The following is a 20424-nucleotide window of genomic DNA, read 5'->3' as shown; positions in this document are numbered from 1 at the left end:
CCCTTCTTGTACCACCACTAAGAAGTATCTTGTGTATCTGGTTTATTTTTTTTAAGCCTCCATGCTTTCCTGCCTGCACTGTTTCTTAAGCAGACAATTCTTCAGAGACTCTCTGCTGAGTGGATGTTACAGGGTGTACACAATCACATAACTTCTCTTTATTGTTTTCCTTAAGAAACACTGGAATCCTCAGTGTTAACAAGATATTTTCTTCACAAAATGCTATGATCACATAGCATTTACTTCACATGGGGAAAGAAAGTCAACGATCAAATACCCAGGGAGGACCACACGTCATCTGAGACTCCAGCCTTCAGAAGAGCACTGGGTGTATTCTGACAATGCTACCACACCTCTTGACAAACAGAACAGTGATTATTTCTGAAGAGGAACTGTGTGAGCCTCTGTAGAGAAGAGGAAGAAGTGTCACGAAATCACCACAGAAAGTAAGCCATGACAAGAAAAGCCTGGCTATCAAAAATTCATGTGACATTTGAAAGAAATTGTGTATTAAGAGAAGAACTAACTACACACACACACACACACACACACACACACACACACAAAAAAAAAAAGAATGATTGTAGCAGAGGTCATCCCAAAACATAAAACACCCCAAATCATTCCTTTAAAAATTCTGTACAGTTCAGGATAGCCTTGAAAAGAAACTGAAACATAAGAGAATTAACAGACCTACAGCATGAATGATGCCATGGAAGTCTCTGGAAATACTATGATGCCACATGTTCCTACAAGTCTCAATTGTTCCATTCTATAGATACCATAAAAGTATATTTTAAATTAAAATAAGACCTTAGAAAGCAGGTTCTCAGCCTATAGGTCACAACCCCTTTGGGGGTCACATATCAGATATCCTGCATATCAGATATTTGCATTATGATTCACAACAGTAGAAAAATTACAGATATGAAGTAGCAACAAAATCATTTTATGGTTGGGGGGTCACCACAACTTGGGCAACTATTAAAGGGTCTCAGCATTGGGAAGGCTGAGAACCACCGCCTTAGAAGCACCATTTTGAACAGTGTGATGAGCACTTCCTTAGTTAATGACATACAGAAATTAAAAAGATTAGAAACAGAACAATCATTATAATTACTATGATCATAATAAATATTCACACGGCCCTTCAGCATTCAGCAGGCCTGTTCAAGATAGGTTATCTAAATTGCTCTTCCTCTAAAACCTATGGGCTATTAGTCAAGCCCACAGGTGGGAAAACTGCAAACTTCAGCCGCCAAAGATGCGCGCCGAACTTGATTTTATTACACCAGAGCCACGCCGCAGAAATAAACACACAGCCACAAGCTGCTGGAATTCCACACGGAGGTGGGCATTCACCTGTTCTAGACAATGGAACATCCCAAAGGCACCAGGGTGTCTGAATCTTCAATAGTTTCATTTGCACTCTGCATACCTAGGTAACAAATAAGCCTAGAAGCAGGTCAAGTGTTCAAATTATAGAAAATACAAAACAAGACAAAAGGTTAAAAATATTGTGGTGCACACTGATGGCCCGGAAATAATGAATAGGTGCCTATCACTAGGAGCGGCTCCTTCAGCAGCGAGAAGAGATGGCAGGCTCAAGTCTTTCCTATTTGTATAATAGGCCGGGACCTTCTGGTGCTGGCTTCAGTCCCACTGTCGAATGGGGAGATTATTTCGTTAGGGGGGTTGAGGCCAGGACACTGCTCATTAGCAATGAATATGGTTGACATTTTATCATAAGATTATTACCTACCTTTACATGAATTCCTTAAAAAGATTTGCTGTACGAAGTCAGCATGCATGCTCAAGGGACAACTGTTTGCTTTTTTATAAAATAATCTCATTTTGATACTGTGCCTTGTGAAATGATCTCATCTGCCAGGGCCTGGTGGTGCACCCTCAGCGTCTGAGCACCTGGAAACCAAGGCAAGATGGGGAGCCGCAAGCCACTTGCTCCCTATAAGGACTTCAGTGCCGCTCTGGATTGCGCAAGCGGACCTTCGAACAACCACCAGAGAAATGTCTCAGCTCGCGTCAATTAAAAAAAAAAAAAGTTTTAAGTGAGAGCGACGGTAGATGTGAACCTGTTGCATGCTATAAAGGGATATCCAAATATCTTTGCGTTCTTGACGATTTTTAATCTTAAAATTAATGAAGGCTTCGGTGTACAACCGTGGTCATCAGAAGCTGAACTGGTCACCTCACATCCAGGCATATATATCAATTATTTCTTTTGGCTAATGTTAGGCACCCACAGACCTTCGAGGCCAAAAGGAAGCAGCTGGATACAAATTATATGAATCAATAACCTTCAATCTCTGCTAAATACCTGTCTGAGGAAGACTTCAGGGCAGTTACACTAAAAATAACTAACTGCTGCTACATGATACGCTTTTAATAATATGGAGTTCTAGAAAAGGACATTAAAATGAAGGCTATAAGGAGCATTTCCTTAACAAGAAATAATTTTAAAAGAAGGTTAATAATGTAAAGACAAGTAAGCTTGACCAGGAATCCAGCAACTGTCTTCAAATTCAGACTTTAAGAGACTGTAAAGGCACAGAACACCAAAAGTATAGAAGGTTCAGCCACTACTAAACAGTTTCATGTGCTAATAAAGCTACTTAATTATAAGGCACATGGCGATTCTGTGCCTATGACTGTAGGCCTGTTTTATTCATAGCTTTCTGATTGAGAAGCCTGAGACACAATGCTCCCTTCTACTCTGTGTGTTCCTGTCCCTAAATAAAGTTCCAAATGAAAAACCCTGGGAAAGCAGGTCGCTCATCAAAGGCTAATCATAGATTTCTTTAATTGATGAAAAACTAGGGCTTCAGTTCTCTGCAGTGGCAACTCTTGCGGTTTGCAGGGCGATCGCAGGTGAAGAACACGATTTAAAGATGAGTCACTGTTGATAAACCCATCTTGGGGGCTGGCGGGAGGAAATCTGAGCGCCCCGTCATCTCGGAGGGCGGCGGCAACAGAGGAAGGCGCGGGGGAGACGCAGAGAAGGGTCGGCCCCGGGAGGCCGGTGCGCGCGGAGCAGGGCGGCCCGGGCAGGCTGAGCAGCACCAGCTCCCGGCTCCCGCAGCACCGCGCTCCACGCCCACCGCCCTGCACGCGCGAGCAGCCCGGCTCCCGGGCCTGACCCGGTTCTGAGGCCCTGGCGCCGCTGCAACCCCAGCCCCTCCCGAGCCCGCCCGGCCGCTTCTCCTGGCGCCGCAAAGAAAATGGACCCGGAGGCTCACCGATCTGGGGCTCCCATTTTCCACTTCGCCTTTAAAAAGGGGGAAAGGTACAATTTTTTGACTCTTGCGTCTAGTTCTGATCAAACTATCCCCGGAGCCACACTGCACTGGGTCTTTATAACTCTTCCGAAAAGCACAATAAAAAAAAAATTAAAAAAAAAAAAAAGGAAAGAAAGAAAAAAAAAGCCATAAAGCTAATAACTGATTCAAGGAAATGCTTAGGTCTCAACCAAACCACGCTTGCTTTTTGAAGTCTTTGTAACATTCACAAGCCACATCAGAATTCAAGGTTGTCCAGACCCCATTGTGAGCATTAGTTCCCCGAGAGTACAAATACATTAGGAAACGCAAAGCATGAAGATTAACAGGACAGTACCACCTCCCCGTGTCATTCAACAACTTCCTCTTACCAGGGTTTGCTGAGCACAGCCTTTTTACTGTAATGGAGCCAGGAGAGGCAGTTACTTAAGCTTGTGAGTCAGAGTCTCTCTCTCTCTCTCTCTCTCTCTCTCTCTCTCTCTCTCTCTCTCTCTCTCTCTCTCTCTCTCTCTCTCTCTCTGTGTGTGTGTGTGTTTACTAGACACTGCAGCTATCGCAACAGAAAGAAAAAGTTATTTGTGACGTTTCTGGATTACTACTCTGAACATGTTTAAATGCCTTGTATATAAAGGTGACAGTTTATCTCCTAAGAGTTGAATTATGGCCTAAGAAGAAATCACAGTGGCACAGTGTTAAGATGACAAAGTTGCATCCTCTAAAAATCCAACTGCATGGAGCCTGGCATTCTGATGCACATCTGCAATTTCAGAATTCTAAGGGCTGAGGCAGGAGGATGGAAAAACCCGAGGCCTTGGATATAGGGTGAGGCCTCACCTCAAATAAATAAATGTCTCTTACCATACTGGATAATATCACAGCTGGGACTTTGCTCATCCACCAGCAAAGAACAGACTAGAACAGCTTACGGATTCACAGAGGCAGGCTACCTCAGTACAAATCCCGACGGCTGCTGTTTTGGCTACATTTTGTAGTCTGGACAATAAGTGCAACTTCCCTGACTGGCCATCCCTTTCGAAGGTTGCAGGTGGAGACAGTACACTGAACTGATGTGACAGTGGCCTTGGTGGCGTGCTTCACAAATGTGCACCATGATCTTCACGGTGAGGTGTCCTCTGATGAAAGACAGCCCTCCTCCTGTTCAGGGCCCTTTTTTCTCCTAAGACCTGTGGCCTCTCTTACCTATGTGCAGCCAGTTTTTAGGGCGTGTAGCTCATCGCTATGCAAACTGAGTCGGTCCAGCCTTCCAGCCAAATTTGCATGCCCTCTGCTCCTCGATTTTCACAAGTGAAAACTAAGCCCAACACATTTAATAATGTCCTCCCTCCCATCATTAAAGGGCACCACACAGCTTTAGCAGACAGGAAGCTAGCCCAACACACATGCTGTCCAGCTGGCAAATAGCGGCATCTTCAGCAGCAGCCACTCCTACAGACACTCTGATAAGGAACGTTTTCATGGAGCCAAAACATACATTTCCTTCCTCAATTTCTGCTTTTAGCAGACATGAGAGCTGGACAGTCATGTCAGAGATTATGAAATGGCAATGAAGAGATTTTTTTTTTTCTCATAGCCACCAAGGCTACCAGAACAGCGGGGCTAAATTTCACCTACTTGCTTGTAACCAAAAGTATGCACCCCTTCAGTTGTGGAAAAGTACAGAGGATTAAAAAACCCCTAAGTATTAACCAGAATGCACTTTTCAGTAGACCTCTTTTGATTGTTGCATAAAGGGTGCAAAATACAGGCAGACACAACTTCTACAAATCCAAATGTCTCCTTCAAAGGATTCCTAAAGTCCCTGATAAATAAAAGGTGACATCACAAAAGTATGTCTGAAAAAAATGCAATTAGCTAAGGTTCCTGGGAAGCTTTGGAATGTTTGGTTTCCAGGCAAGAAGGGGGTACAGAGGAATAGGAATCCTACAAGTGAGTCAGCCACAGAAGCAAAAGAAATTTCACTGGTAGATCCGTTCCTGGATGTCTCCATCACAAGGGGAGTCTCCACAGGGGTTTGAGGATGTATAATAAAAGTATCACTTAATCATTTTCCAAAGATGTTTAATATCTGAGTGCTGAGCAGATTCATATGTTTAATCCAAAGAACTTTCCCATTTTCATATAAAAGAAATATTTTAGTTAAAAATAAATAAAATTACTTAGAAAAGATCAGGAGCTCGCCTGTAAAAATCGGATTAGCATGATTACTTGATGTTGAGATGAAACTAAAAATGATTAGTAAGAATCAAATATTCAGAAGTCATGGCTACTTTTATTCTAGCATAAAAATGCTGCATTATCTATAATCACTTAACACTCTATTGGTCATTTCTTGGGAAAACATAGGTATTTTTTAAAAGCAAAGGGAATTCCAACAGCCTCTTACTGCCAGAATCTGGACATCTTAAGGCAGGGATCACTACGCTTCTCCTCAGACCTAATGGACTCTGCTCATCAATAACCTTGTTGGATCTTCTGAGGGTGTCAGTCCTCATTGCTCCCTTAGCACCTAGGCCTTGAACTTGCTAACAGGGCACTATCCCTGTAAAGCCAAAGCAAAAGCCACTGATTGTCCTTAAACAACGTGACCCAATATTTGGGCTGAAAAATAATTCAACATCCGGAAGTCCAAATCCACATGTCTGACTCTTTACTATGAAGACTAACATCATTCCCCTTATGATTTTGAGAACCCATCATTTATCATCTTGAACCTTTGAGTATACCCGTGTCTCAAAGACAGTACCAGTAAAACACAGTATGGCAGTCCCAAACCCTGACTCTCTGTAGTGTTCATATGTCTCAGAGCATCCTATACTTCAGTTTTCTGGAGACAGTTTTGCTTCATTAGGTAGCATTAGTCATTAAAATGGAGTATTTGAAAGGACCCTGTAAAAAGCAACATACTAAGCTGTGACCAGTGCTATTATACTTCAGGAACAAAACATCAGGGCGATTTTTTTCAAGCAGAGTCCATTAATTATGTAGCACCATATAATCCTTTTCCTCTACGAAACCTGACAATCTGATTTCACAACTTTCTCAACCCCAGAAAGCCCTATACTTTTCTGCGTTAAAAAAAAAAGAAAGAAATATTCTTTCTCAAGTACCCACTTAATACAATATTAAAAAAAAAATTCTAGCATCATTTGCACTCCGTCTCACTTTTCTCAGGTTTTTCAATGCCGAGGTGATTCTTGTTTGGGCTACACTGGAGCCAGAATGTATCCCAGTTTAGGGCTTCTTCCATGTAAGTGAGTGAATGGAAGACCTCAGGAGGAATGAAGAGGATTGCGACAGGAAAGGCTGGATAAAGGGTTTGTCATAAAGACAGAAGAGCGTCACCAAACGTGTGGTTGAGAATGCTCAGGGACCAGTTAGCACTCCACTGAGGACAGAATAGCTGGTGCCCTTCAGGTAGAATCGGTAGACTGAAAGCCTTAAGGAGGGTCCCAAGTGTCAACGCAAAAAAGGAGAAACAAGTGTACAAGCATGTCTTGATGGAGGCTGGAGGCTGATGACCTCAGAGGCGGGATGGAACTGAACGGGGAGCCTCTGAAATGATTTCATGCGGATGAAAAGCTGGAAACAGAAACTCTCCAAAGAAAGGAAGACATTGAGAAACAACAACATCAAAAAAAAAAAATCAAGGGCACACTAGAAGGGTGACTACAGAACTGCGGAGCCTTGGTAGCTGAGCCCAGAGAGACACAGGAGAGGATGGCTGGCCAAGCAGACCCATCTGATCACTGCAATCAGATGGGAACTCCACTGGGGTTTGGCTTCTGCGAGGCCACTGGTCACTAGCACAGCACTGTCAAGAAACAACGAGGCCTGGCACACTTCACGCGGCCGATCTACAACAAAAGAGAACCAAATCCGGGCACCCGATATTTCCTCCACTCTCAGCTTATTTTTGTAGGTGCTTCAGTTTATCTTTAATCTGAAAAAAGAGAGAGAGAGAGAGAAAGGAGAGGAGAGGATTCCACTTCGGACTTGGAAACATTGGAATCGGTAAATCTCAAAAGGCAGCGCTTTTTGATTCACATGGGCAAGATGAAATCCATCCAGAAATAAAATTAAAGGTAGCCTTTTACTTTAGCTGGGAATTTTTTTGAGACTGTCCCAGCAACTGTATTCAATATTTGGTGAGTGTTACCTAGGCTCCATCCTGCATGAGCCCCAACCTATTTCCCGGCTTCATTAGCCATAGATTACCTACAAAGCTGTACTTACACTTTTCCTACATTCCAAGAATGCTCCATAAACAACTACAACTGGATTATAACCCATTTAACTGCCTTCTATAAAACATCTAAGATAGTCTTTGTTCACAAATCTGTGTCATGAGAACAAGTATAAAATAGTCTAAAGACTGCCTGAAAAGGAATTTGCTTCAGTAGGTGAATGCATTAACAGAAGTGTGATCCCAGAGAAGCAAAAGTAGTCAAGCATATTATGACTTATTGAGAGAGCAAATTCCTGAAGAAAATGCAATAACCTGCTATTAAGTAAAAGAAGACAAATAGGTGCTTGATATATAGAGGGGGAATTGGCTGGAAAAATACACTTAAGATGATGTTGAGAAAATCATCAAGAAGAACTTGGAGAAAGCAAACATTTTACCTTTTCTTGCTATAATTTGATCAGGTACATATTGATATTAAATTATGATTTAAAGTCTGAGTAAAGTAGCAAGTTCAACTACACAGAGATACTAAGTGAAAAGGAGAGAAATACTTGATGGCTATATTAACAGGAGAAGAAGGTTTTTAGCCCTTCAAACAGTGTGATTGTATGCTCTCCAAAGCAAGCATGGGGGAGACGGTACTTGGGAAGACCGGAACCACTGTCACAATGCCTCTTCCATTTATTTTAGAAGAACTACTTTTAAACCACTCCATTGCATCATGACTTGATAATTTCTAACCAGAAAAAAAAAAAAGATGATTACTTTCCACTAGGAGACTGTTTCGTTTTAAAGGAATACCTGTTGATAAATTATTCATAAAAGCTTTCACCTGAAAGAAACATCAAGGAGAGAAGGAAAAAAAAAACCCAAGCAAGGGGAAAAAACAATAATAAAATAATAACCACCTGCCATCTGGCTAAGACACAAAACAAAGAAAAGCCTTAAGAATGAAAGCATCCATCTTCTTCCCACTGCAAGCAAGATGAAGGAGGTTCAGGAGCTCACCCTGGACCAGCCCAGCCCAAGTCCAGAGCCTGGCATCTCCTCCTGCTTCCTGCACAGTCACTGCTGGAGCTGTCTGCCACTGCGCCAGGAATGGCAAGTGTAATTCCTTACTTCATGGCACTCAACACCATTTTGTTTTTAACCCAGGACAGACACACTGCAGCAATAACCAACCTGTGCCTTTCTCTTATGAGGGACCCAATTGAATTTAGAAATAAACCTTAAACAAAAGCAAGGAACTTTAGGTTTGATTATGCTTCATAATTCTGTAAAAAATAAATAAATAAATAAATAAAAATCTATACTTCAAACACACCAAATGAAAATTGACTTGATTAGAATCAAGGAAAAAAACATTAACTATATCCATATTTTAAGTCCAAATCATAGCTACATATGTAAAGCGAAGAAACTGCAAAAATAAATCAACAAAGGTATTGCAGCTATAACTTAACCATTTCGTTTTAGCAGAGTTGAAGCTGAAATACATCTACCAGTCACAGGCCAGGACTAAGTGGGAAAGCATTTATTATAATGTTTTTCCTTGATCTTTTGCTAAATTGTTTCTATATTTTCTGAGAGGTTTATATAAAGTGCTACGAACAGTTTCTTAACCACATTCAAATAAACTAGTCTCATTTTTCAGGCCCAATCTCAAACATGCCCTAGTTTATCATATAAAGATTAGAAGTCCTAATTCAAATGGACCATTGTTTTCATTGGTTTGTATATTGATAAATGTTGAAGATAATTTAAACTAAAGTGAAGAGTAGCAGAAGCTTCCTTCTTATTAATTACTATGTCATAACTAATTTTTCAGTCTAACTGGATTTTATGTCAGCAAATCTAAAGACGTTCACATCATTAAGTTTTCTAAAAGAAATGCTATACCTAGATTTCCACAGAAACTCTGACACGGGATAACTTCTGTTACACCTTTGCATCCTGTATCTTCATAAGGCATTGCAAGAAAGAGATATATCAATGAGTACATTATATGATCACCAAATTCTTGCTGCATACTATTGATAAAGTGAACGGCACTTTGATTCTATTCTCATACCCATCTGTGGAGGAAAAAAATAAAGATTAAAGAATCTTAACTACTAAGCAAATTTTTGAAATAAACCTGGAAATTGTCTACTGATTTGCTTGGATTTATTATGGTGATCATTCTTTTAGCCAAGCAGGGGGAAACCTGTTATTATACCTTTAGTTTTCTCCTTTGTAGAGCAAGATGAATGCAGTTAAAATGGAATTATAATTTAAGCAGTTCCTATCATTCAAAATAATATAGGACCCCATGAATATATACAAATTACAGAAAAAAGATCAAGACAGACCACAGCAGATTCCTAACTGACAAACTAAGGAAAGTCCAGCCATTAGGAAAGGGACCTTTCTCTGGTCAGAGTCTGCTTCTCCATAAGAGCTAGTAAAAGATCACACGTGGAGAGTGTATTCTGCCTTTTGAGGAAATTGGAATCCCATACACTCATGCATATGCACGGCAATCTCTGGTAAAGGAGATGGGGTAGAAGTTATAAAACAGAATCACACAGCAAAGATAACTCAGTCAGAGTGCAGAATTGGTCCTGCGTGTGTCACCTCAGGTGATTAATTCATTCAACCATCAGTTCCCTTTATTAAATGATTTCCCTATGGTAAATCTGTGGAAAATGTACATTCTGTTTATCCCTAAAACTTAGCAAATATCTTTAACATATCATATTTTGTCAAAGTAAGGTCAATCTACTATTTCTACAGTGCTGTTCAAAGGAGTGAATCAACATTTTCTTCTACATACAACAACATGAAAAGGGCCTGTTAAATATTTCACTATATCTAACTACGGGCTTCAAATTAAATCTAAAAGTACTATTCTGACTTCATTATTATAAATCAAATTTCTAATTGCAGTTTCAAAATAACACATAAAATGTGATTGGGGATCCTCACAGTGTCCTAACTCCTCAATACTTGATGAGGCTCCAATGCAAGGTTCTGGCTAAATTCTTGCCTGACATCACAGCAGACAAAAGAGGAGGTGACTGCTTGAATCATCCCATCTCCACCAGTGGGGACACCAAACTACTGCTAGACACACTTCACTGAGAATTCAGACAGTGTGGTCTCTAGGGCTGATTCCTCCTTCCAGGAAACAGCTTTCAGCATAGTGAGTTTACACGTTGGTGTCACTCTCTTTAGGAAGTAGTACATCTATGACACATGTTAAAAAAAAAAACAAAAACAAAAAAACAAAACAAAACAACTCCCCCTACATATAAATAGAGCTGTCATTCCTCTATGGTCTCAGCCTCATTTATGTACATAACCATAATTAAGAATGCCCATCGTCTTCAGGACAGTAGTCAGGAAAAAAAATAAAATTTCTTTATACTTAAACATCCTCCCATTAAATATGTCCCAGGGAAGTCTCTGCTCCATACAGAAGTAATTCTAACCCGAGTCACTGATGGTGTTTCGTATTTTCTTTTTTATCCTGGAGAATTCCATAAATTGTTCTTAAATAGAAATCAAAGTTGGTTCAAGTTTGTTTTTGCCCCAATCAAAACTTTAACACACAAGTATAAAAATGTAAGTAATACTTGAGCAAATATCATGTTCCTTTACACCATTCATAGTTTTCAATTAACTTCAATAATTAAGTTACATGACTTTTCCAAATCACTGCTTTCTGAAGTAAAAAGAAAAGTGTGATATGACACAGGAAAGGATTTCTCCCTGTAGTGACTCCTTACAAATGACGAAAATATCTGCCAGGGTGTGGTTTCAGATGTGAGCTTGCCGATAACTAGATTTCTCCTGTATCAGAGTTTTTTAAAAGATAACAGGACAGGGGAAAAAAAGAGCACCAAGTGCATAAAAAAATTGGTTTGTGTTTTACAGTAAAGAACAAAGAACCAACAATCTTTAAAAAAAATGCTAAAAAGATTAAATATTTCCTCTTCTAAAAAGCTTTAAAGAAAAAAAAAACTTTGTTATTTTGAAAGCAATGGACTTCAAGAAAGAACATTTAAGCAAACATTTATCTAAAAATCAACCCAGAAGGTAGGATGTCAATTTGGTAATAACAACAGCACATTTCGTTTGAAAAATCAGAAACTTTATAAAGACAAAAATTCAAGTTAACATCCCTGTGATTAACTCTAGGGTTGCTTAGCCAAGAACAACTTTCTGCACTTAAAACATAAAACTGTCAGTTTCCTCTGCTTGGAGACAAAACACACAAAAAGCAAACATGAAGTGCTATATTTTCCTAGACATGGAAGACAGAACTAACCTTACTGATCACTCTAGATATTTCTACCCATTGTAACTGTCACACCAGAGAGGCTGAAAGTCAGTGGCAAATCCCCAACTAAGGACCCACCTTAGAAGACAGATACTATTCTAGTTTAGGTTACACCCCAAACCTTGATGAAAATGCAGTCCCTCATTGAACAGTACCAGGTGTGTAGACAAATATGCTAGCAGCTTCTGATTGATGTCACTGACTAGTGCAACAATAAACCAGCAAAATTCTCATAAGACCTCCAAGCGCTGATAACATGATAGCTGGTACTCATCTCTTGGGAATCTAAAACACACCGGTGAGCATTTTTAAAGTCCCCTCTCTTCTCCGCTACATCAAGATACCACATATTTCAAGCATCATCTGTGACTGAGTGGTCCAATTTATACTTAAAAACTTGGAATGCTGGGTTGGGGAGAAACACTAACTAAAACTGCCTTAATCTTTTTGCCAGAAAAAAAGTGGTACTCATAATTATTTCCAAATTATACCACAACTTTATTTAATTTCATTCGGGGTATTTCCTCACAGAAATTAAGTGACAATGGCCTGCTCAAGAGCAAACAATAAAATCAAATTACTGTTTTGCTGTATGTTAACTTCAACTATTTCCAATATAACTGCCCTTCAAATATAAATATCATAAAGAAATGGAGATTAAAAAATCCTCCAGCCAGCACATCTGTCCACAAAAAGGGGAAATTCTTAATCCTTTCAAAACTGAAGGAAAAAAAAAACTATCTCAAGCAAAAGAAAAACCTGCTGGTAAAGCATGGCAGAATAATCCAGAGACAGCATGCTTGGTCTCAGCACAGATTTCTTTAGCATCCTAAAGTCAGCAACATCCTGTGGTCCATGATCTCTGCTTGCCCTTCTGAAACCCATCCAGAGGATTTTCAGAGAGGAAGGATTCTGGTTGTGCTTCCAAATGCCAAATTAACTTAAAGGGCCTTCCAGTCCTGAAGGAAAACAGCGTAGTAGCGCAGCAGAAGCTACATGGAGAGTACTCTCTGTCACGCGAAGCCAGAACTGTAAGTGTGACCCCAGTGGGGTTTATCTAAAATTCCCAAGGACCACAGGCTAAGAGGTCAAAGCTTTCTGTGTCAAAAAACCATATAAATGAATAAAGCCACATGCTGCAATAATGTCTGACTCTACACAGCCCATTCCCCTTATTGTTAAGAGATTTTGTTTTTCTTCAAAAATAACCAAAATCTGTAACAGAAAAATAAGGAAAACCTGCTTAAGCTAATATCTACCTTTAATTCTCTGCTTCTAATCATAGTCTGGGTCAGTCCCATTTTGAAATGTTATTACCAGTGATATATCAAAACTTTCAAGGAGCAGTAAGAGCATAGATATATTTAATTAAATGTCAAATACAAGATAATGAATAATATTCTTGGGATAAAGAGTGCAAATGTATACATATAATTGTAAACAAACACAACACTAAAGAGTTAAGATTAAGACTTCAGCAAAGACAGCATGTAAGATCATGTACATAGGTTTATTTATAAAACACACACAAATGACTTTTTATTTCTGAGCTATAATTTTTGAGTGATATCTTTCTCCTTCATAGTGTATCAAAATGTTCTTTAAGAAACAATATGTGTTAATTAGGGCATTCTTTCAATAGAGTAAATTAACCCCCAAAACCATAACATTTTAAAACAGAATAAAGAACGATAGTATAAAAAGCAGAATAAACAGTTTATTGTAACTGGGGTTTTGATGACAAAAAGTTTCTTACTGTAATTTCCCCACATCTTACACTCAAAGAATGCAACTTTGATAAAAACGAAAAACTTTTCTTAACAATTTACTTTAAAAGTACAGAATACTTTATGCTTACCAGGTGGCTTTACCTGGGTAATTTTCTAGAACTTTTCTACTTCTGCAGACCTAGGGAGCAAAGTTTGCAGTAATCCTTACAGACTTTGTGTAGCCAATAGTGAACATAATCATTTCTGATTGTTCATTTAAAATTTTAAAACTGTATAGCATAAAAATTCATTGTCAAAATAAAGAAGACAAGTGAGGTATAAAAGCTTTAAAATTACATAAAAAAATTAACTACTGAAAGAATTACTAATCGTTCAAAAATGAGAATATGCATTGTGAAAATTTAGTAGTATGGACATTGATTAAACTTAATATATTTATGACCACCCACCCTTAACTTCCGTCAACTGCATAACATCATTTATAAGTAAAGTGACCCAGATTCTCTTTCGGCAATCATTAAAAACATAACAAGGAAAGCAAACACTAATAACACTTTATAGGAGCACTTACATGTTCAGAGCTTCTTAGTATTGAGATACAAATAGACTAATCTTCCGAAGCTAAGATAATGTGTGGATCATGACATCACAAAAAAGTAGAATTTGTTTTTCGTTTTCTTCAGTCAACCTCACGTTCATTGAGAACCAAAATTGTAGCTAAATTAACTCTCAAGTAGGTTCTGGGATGCATTAAATAACTTAAAGGGACATGAGAAAGATTAATGTCATTTTTGAAAAGATGCAGTTTGGTAGAATCCCCGGTAGTGTCCTCTGTGACAAGAAAACACAAACATGTGAACATACATGTGTGTACTTAGTATCATGAAGTCAGAGATGCATGAGCTGTACTAATCTTAAGATAGTAATATGTGTCCCTTCTGCACATAAGCATATCACATAATAGAGAAATTTGATTCGCCAGACCAACTCTGCCATATGTATTTACATTTATTTACACTGAGTATAGATGTGTCTCTAATTCCTATATGGAGGAAATGATATTGCAATTCACATGAATGCTCAGAAAGTCCTACTATACAATCTAACAACAAGGAACGAGCTCTATTATGAACATTCACTGATTTGTAAACTTCATAGTCTGTCCAAATTCTATAACTAAACCCAGCTCTGAATGAAAATATTTTCATCCCTTGTTTTCTACATTTAAGACATTTGTATGTTTAAATAAGTTATATGTTGCCCTATGTTGAACTCAGTCCTTGTTATAATACTCAAACTTTTTAAAAATAGTAATAATATCAACATTCTTAAAACTTGGGACATTTACATTAGGGAACATAAATGTTTACTATATTATACTACTCATTATCACAATTACAAGTAATTAATAATAAAGCAATCATGAAGACAAATATGAGAGCTATGCTCTTTTCAAACTAAAGCAAAAGAAATAAAAACAAGAACTGTGAGCGTTAACATATTTCCTTCTAGTGATATCAACTATAGGAGGCTGAAAGGGCAGACAATGAATCATCTGTTTATTTAAGTGTTGAATAAATGGAATATATGCTAAGTTCTGAACTGACTTTAAAGTATTTGGAACATTTTCCAGAGCCTATTTTGACTGTGTCAATTACCTAGTTACCAACGTTGTTGTATTATGTTGCTTGATGAACTAGGACATCCAGCAACCCTCAAACCAGTATTACAAGCCAGGCAAATAGCATCACATTTGGGTGACGCACAGAATCCATCACCCTAGGGAAAAACGCATAGGCTCAAGAGTACGGAGTCTTTACATGTTCCATAATATTTCTGCATAACGTTTTAAGCTGATGGAATTGTAAACTGTAAAGTGTCTTTAAAATCATATCTTCAGAAAAGCACTGTCACTCCCCACAGAAATGAGACTGTTTCAAAAATGTTCTCAGAACAGTACTTAAAATACACAATGAGAGGGCATTTTGATTTATAGGGTGGGTTTTTTTCCTTCTTTTGAAATTTCCTAGTAAATTCTGAATACATCTAAGTGCTATGGAAGCGACTGATTCATTATGTCTAACGGCCACAATCACTTCAAACTTCTAGCTTTAAAAAAAAAAAAAAACAAGTCATGTATCTCTTTAAAAGATTCCTGTTTAAAGCACAGCAGGTCATGATTTAGCACATTAAATTCCACCATCAAGGTGGATCTAAGTATTACATACATAAAATACAGCTCCAAGAGCATGCACACATTGCTGCAATAATTCAAACACAGTACAGTCACCGTGGATGCACCAAGTATCCACAGGCTTTATACTATAGAACTCCTCTTACACTGTAGGTAGCCTCCTAATAACTACCAAAGAATTACACAAATCAAAATATGTTACCTTTGTTCAAATAATACTGCAGCTCATTATATAACAGAAAACACCATCCTTAATCGCTCAGGAACCAAGATAGTGGTGGATGCTTTGAGTTGGGGTGGTGCAGAATGGTTTGAGGCAAAACCGAAACATATTGTTTAAGTAAACCTTAAGGGGAGGGGATCATATGCGCAGTTGATGGATCCTCTTTTTTTTTTTGTATCATCTTCCACAATGCCTCCCCTTACCCCTCCCCACCAATCCACAGTAAACAGGCTGCTGATATTAAAGGATTGCAAACTCCAAATACCTCCCTCTGCCTTTTCCCGTCTTGCTAAACTTTATACAATTCCCAATTTTGAAGTATCAGACCAACATTTATTAAATAATAAAAAAAAACTTCATGTTAGACATGCCTATGGTTTGAAATTCATGCTTGCAAACTTTCTAAAACTTATTAATTAAATCACAACTGAATCCAATAAACTTGCACGATGCTAGTAGAGCAACATACAGTTAATTCTTCTAGTTTTCCCTGGAAAATACTTAAGCGAAGGAGCAGTTATCGAAGGAGGAATCTCTCGGATACGAATGAAAGTCTGTAGCTCTCACAGTAAAAAGCCGAGAACAAATAAAGCAAATCAAAACTGTCAAATTTCTAAGAAGAGAACACTCCGAGAGTCTGAACTATACAGAATACTTTGGATAATTATAAAATTACTAGTGACTACTCTTCCTCTCCAAGACACCTCATTTTCAGGGTAGATTATTCTTTAGGGACTTTCTGAGTCTAGAAGGGGTGAGAATAACGAACTCACAGATGAAATTTGGTATTACAGCAAAGACTTCAACCTCAGCAACTGTTTGTGTCACACACACGTCGCTACTCAGTTCTGCCCCACAAATGGGAAGGAGGGCCCCACTTCTGGGTGGAGTAGCTTTTCCCAAGGAAGGAAATACTGACACAATTTTTTTTTCTCCCCAGAAAAGATTTTTCTGTTTGCCAACTTCTGAAGTTGGCCCCTGTCAATCAATGTGATCAAGGTGTCTCTTAAGCAGACAAAGTTATATTTCCCTGTGCAAATTCTGCATAGAGAGAAATATTATTAAAATACTATGTGATAAATAAGGTTTAATGATGCCACTTAAAATTCTCAGGATGAAAAATGAAACACTTTCAGTAGGAACATATTGACCCTTGAAACTAATGCTTTCAATATAAAACTACATTTTAGTAACATTTCATATATTTTCCTTCCTCCGCACATAAAAATGATTAATGTCACAATTAAACTTCCATATTTTAGGCTCTTGGTAACAGGTGTGGCATTCTCTATATAAACATATTCATTGACCTGTCACTATTGATAACCTTCATTAATTAATCTCAATTGAAACAAAAACCTGTTTTTTTTCCTTTCAAATAGTAAAGAAATAAGGTAACACAAAAGTCCAATTTCTCTCCAAGCCCCCAACCTGTTTAAATTACAGTAACCTCAAATGCACCAGCTATCACAGCGAACAACTGAAGAAATACAGTGGAGCTCAGCAGGAAAGGGTTTTAATAACAAATTGAAAAACAAGAATAAAAATAACTGTATCAACGGAGCTTTTCTTCCTCAGGCTACAAGCCCGTTCTTACTTGAAGTTTTTTTTTTTTTTCTTTTTCTAAAAAAAAAAAAAAAAAAAAAAGCATTTTGGCCACCAAAACCAATGCAGAACATTATTAAAAGTTAAAAGCTACCAATTACTTCTGTCTGTTCTTTTAAAGCAAAGTTTGGCATGACGTCAGTTGGTTTAAAGAAAACAAGAGAGAGAGAAAGAGCAGGAGAGAAAGTTTCCTACTTGTATAAACTGAACACCAGGGAAGGTGTCTAGCCACTTGTAAAGTATTTACTGCAGGTTTTTAAGGAGCTAGCAACATTTTAAAAATTAAAAGTATTTTTTTTTCTTTTGAATGCGACATTCTGAACGGCCAGCCTTAACGTTTGTATTTCAATTATACCTTCGAATCAAAAAATTATTTCAATGATGCTTCAAATCTGAAGTACACTGATAATTTCATCTTTGTTTTTGCTACTTGAAACTGCTGGTGGGGGGAGTGAAAAGAGGTAGGAAAATAAAAAGAACTCAGCATGGCAATGCTGTGATCGTTCCAATAGCTACTATCACTAGCAGGCTTCTTCTCTTAACTAGTTCTTAACAATTCAAACAATTTTCAGTGTCTTGAAAACTCAGTAAAAGCCTTTCCTTAAGCCCAAAGATCTCTTTCTAACCTAAATCAATTTCCGCATCATTATCCCCTACAGAGACAAAGCAAAGGTTTGGAAATTCACTTCCCAGGGAAATAAGAGCCATTAAGTGATAGAAAGACCCCCAAAGTGGCCATAATTGTATCATTTGAGGCCTCACTTATTGAGGTCATCTATAATAGAATATTTGATACAAATAGCTTTGAACCAACTTATATTTAAGGAGAAAACAGGCTGTTCTGTTCTGCTACTGAACAGTAGTCTAAAAACAAATCTTGGCATTTTCGGGGACTTACTTCAGTAGACTGATCAAAGATTTCAGGAGGCCAGTGATTTTGATAATAATAAAAACAACTGCTCAGTTTTTAAAATGCAAATAATTATGAAGCACGTTAAGTCTTTTCTATACATGAGCATAACAAGGACACTTAGAAAATTGTGTTGAATTACTGCTTTGTAAAGTTAAGATAAGCGTCTTGATATTAGAGCTACAAAGGGTCCACTAAATCCCATAAATTCTGTTATGACAATGAAATTCACTTCTTTCCATACATCCAAATAAAATGTAGCTATTCCATAGATAAGCAAAGTCTAGCCAAGTCTTAATATGCTATCGTTAACTCCTCCATATCTCAATAAATAATAAATAAAGAAGTTTAACAAGAATAATTAGTTATCAATACCATTAGTAATCATAATTAGAAAAAGAAGGAAGAGAAACCTGTTACCTGAAAGCTGGACCCAGGATGAACAACAGAAAGCAAGCTCATACAACTCGCCTGTTCTTTATCAAATTGATTGTAACTCTTGAGCTACAATATTTGAGACAGAACTGTCTGAGTTTATAGTTTTCTATGCCTGCCAAAAACAGATGCAGGCTACCACACTAGCTGTCCCAGGGAAACTAAATTAAGCAGAGGCAAATACCAAGTGGAAAGTTGACAGTGTGTTGAATGAATGGCTTCATTTTACACACCAGAGAATATCTTCACGAGGGTACGTTTTAATGGGAGCCAGTCATTTTATTTTAAGTTCATCGCTTATTTCAAAAATAATAATTTCCCTTGAAATCAATTATAGACACCTGTCCACAACTCTGTGAAAGTCTATTTTGTGCCATGTACAATAGCACAGTGTTTTGATATTATTGTTTGCTCTCAAGTGACATATTAAAGTAATAATAATTGTAATATATATAATTATAGAAAATATCAGGAAGCTAGTTATCAATGTTGACATCAATTTCAAACTCAAATAAGGTTCTAACTTTAAAAAAATCTCTTTCAAATTCTTTAAAAATTTTCTGTAATGTTTATATACTTCAAAAAAGGATAAAAGAGTTTACTAAAACTTCACACCCTTGTCTTATTTCTTTAATAGAAAATGCATGTATCTTTAGAAGCAAATCATGGCTTCTACTTGTACTTAGACACATGCACGTTTAATAATAATAATAACAGCAACATTAGTAAAAGCGCCACTGAAACACTAGAATCTTAAAAGCAGCTTTTCCCACCAATGCAGTCACTTCCGTGTTTGGAAGGTTTTCTTATGAATGAAGATTTGCTTATGCATCTTACAGAGACTTACAGTGAAAACTAGAATAAGCTCAGGAGTGTTGTGTGACTTAAAAGGAAAAGGAAAAGAATGCCAAGGACAAAGTAAGGCGCTAGGTAGGCCACTCGTGATTAAATGCACACTAATTTGGGTGCCAAACTGATTTGTATGAAAGTAGATAGAAATTTCTGTAAAACTCTTCACAATATTAGTAGTCAACGTGCGGAGCTCTGAATTCAACTCGGGATTCACAGGCACTCTGGGACTCTCCTCCACACCTTTAATGCTGGCTCTAACAAAGGACCAGGGCTACCCAAGCAGCATAATCACTGACAGAATATGAAACTCCCGAGTGACAAACTTTTTTGCTAGGTACTCCCTACCACGTTACTCGGAGAGTGTCAGACTTAGTTACTAGGTATGTAAAAGTATTCCACGCACGCACACATAGACTAACATGCAAAAGGTACATTGGGAGGCCACCAACATCAGCTCAGGAAACGTAAATAATATTTTGCCCATAGAGTACAGATGACGCTTCCCAACGCCTTACATTCAGAGAAATCACAGCAGTACGGAGTCATCATAACTCTCTTTCCTCCTTTGCAGCTCTATTTCCACAGTACTCATATCCAGAAATAATCCTCAAACTAGCATATTCACGGCCCTGTCTATTTAACTGACTG

The 20424-nt window shown here is 37.9% G+C and overlaps 1 protein-coding gene across 16 annotated transcripts in view; it reads right to left on the bottom strand.

The window, feature by feature from the left end:
* The window catches only part of Trps1 (transcriptional repressor GATA binding 1), a 249568-nt gene that overhangs the window by 225838 nt on the left and 3306 nt on the right, over positions 1-20424 (bottom strand). Inside the window, exon 1 of one of the 16 annotated variants that reach the window (XM_076555786.1) lies at positions 3258-3407. The exons of the other annotated variants lie outside the window; for them this stretch is intronic. The gene's annotated coding sequence lies outside the window, so the exon portion shown is untranslated. Of the gene's footprint in view, positions 1-3257; positions 3408-20424 lie in introns of those variants that run through there. 16 annotated transcript variants of the gene reach the window in all.

This window comes from Peromyscus maniculatus, chromosome 20 (assembly GCF_049852395.1).
Source record: "Peromyscus maniculatus bairdii isolate BWxNUB_F1_BW_parent chromosome 20, HU_Pman_BW_mat_3.1, whole genome shotgun sequence".
Lineage (NCBI taxonomy): Eukaryota > Metazoa > Chordata > Mammalia > Rodentia > Cricetidae > Peromyscus > Peromyscus maniculatus.
The sequence above is the reverse complement of the archived record's forward strand: the minus strand, read 5'-3'. Positions and strand labels throughout refer to the sequence as shown.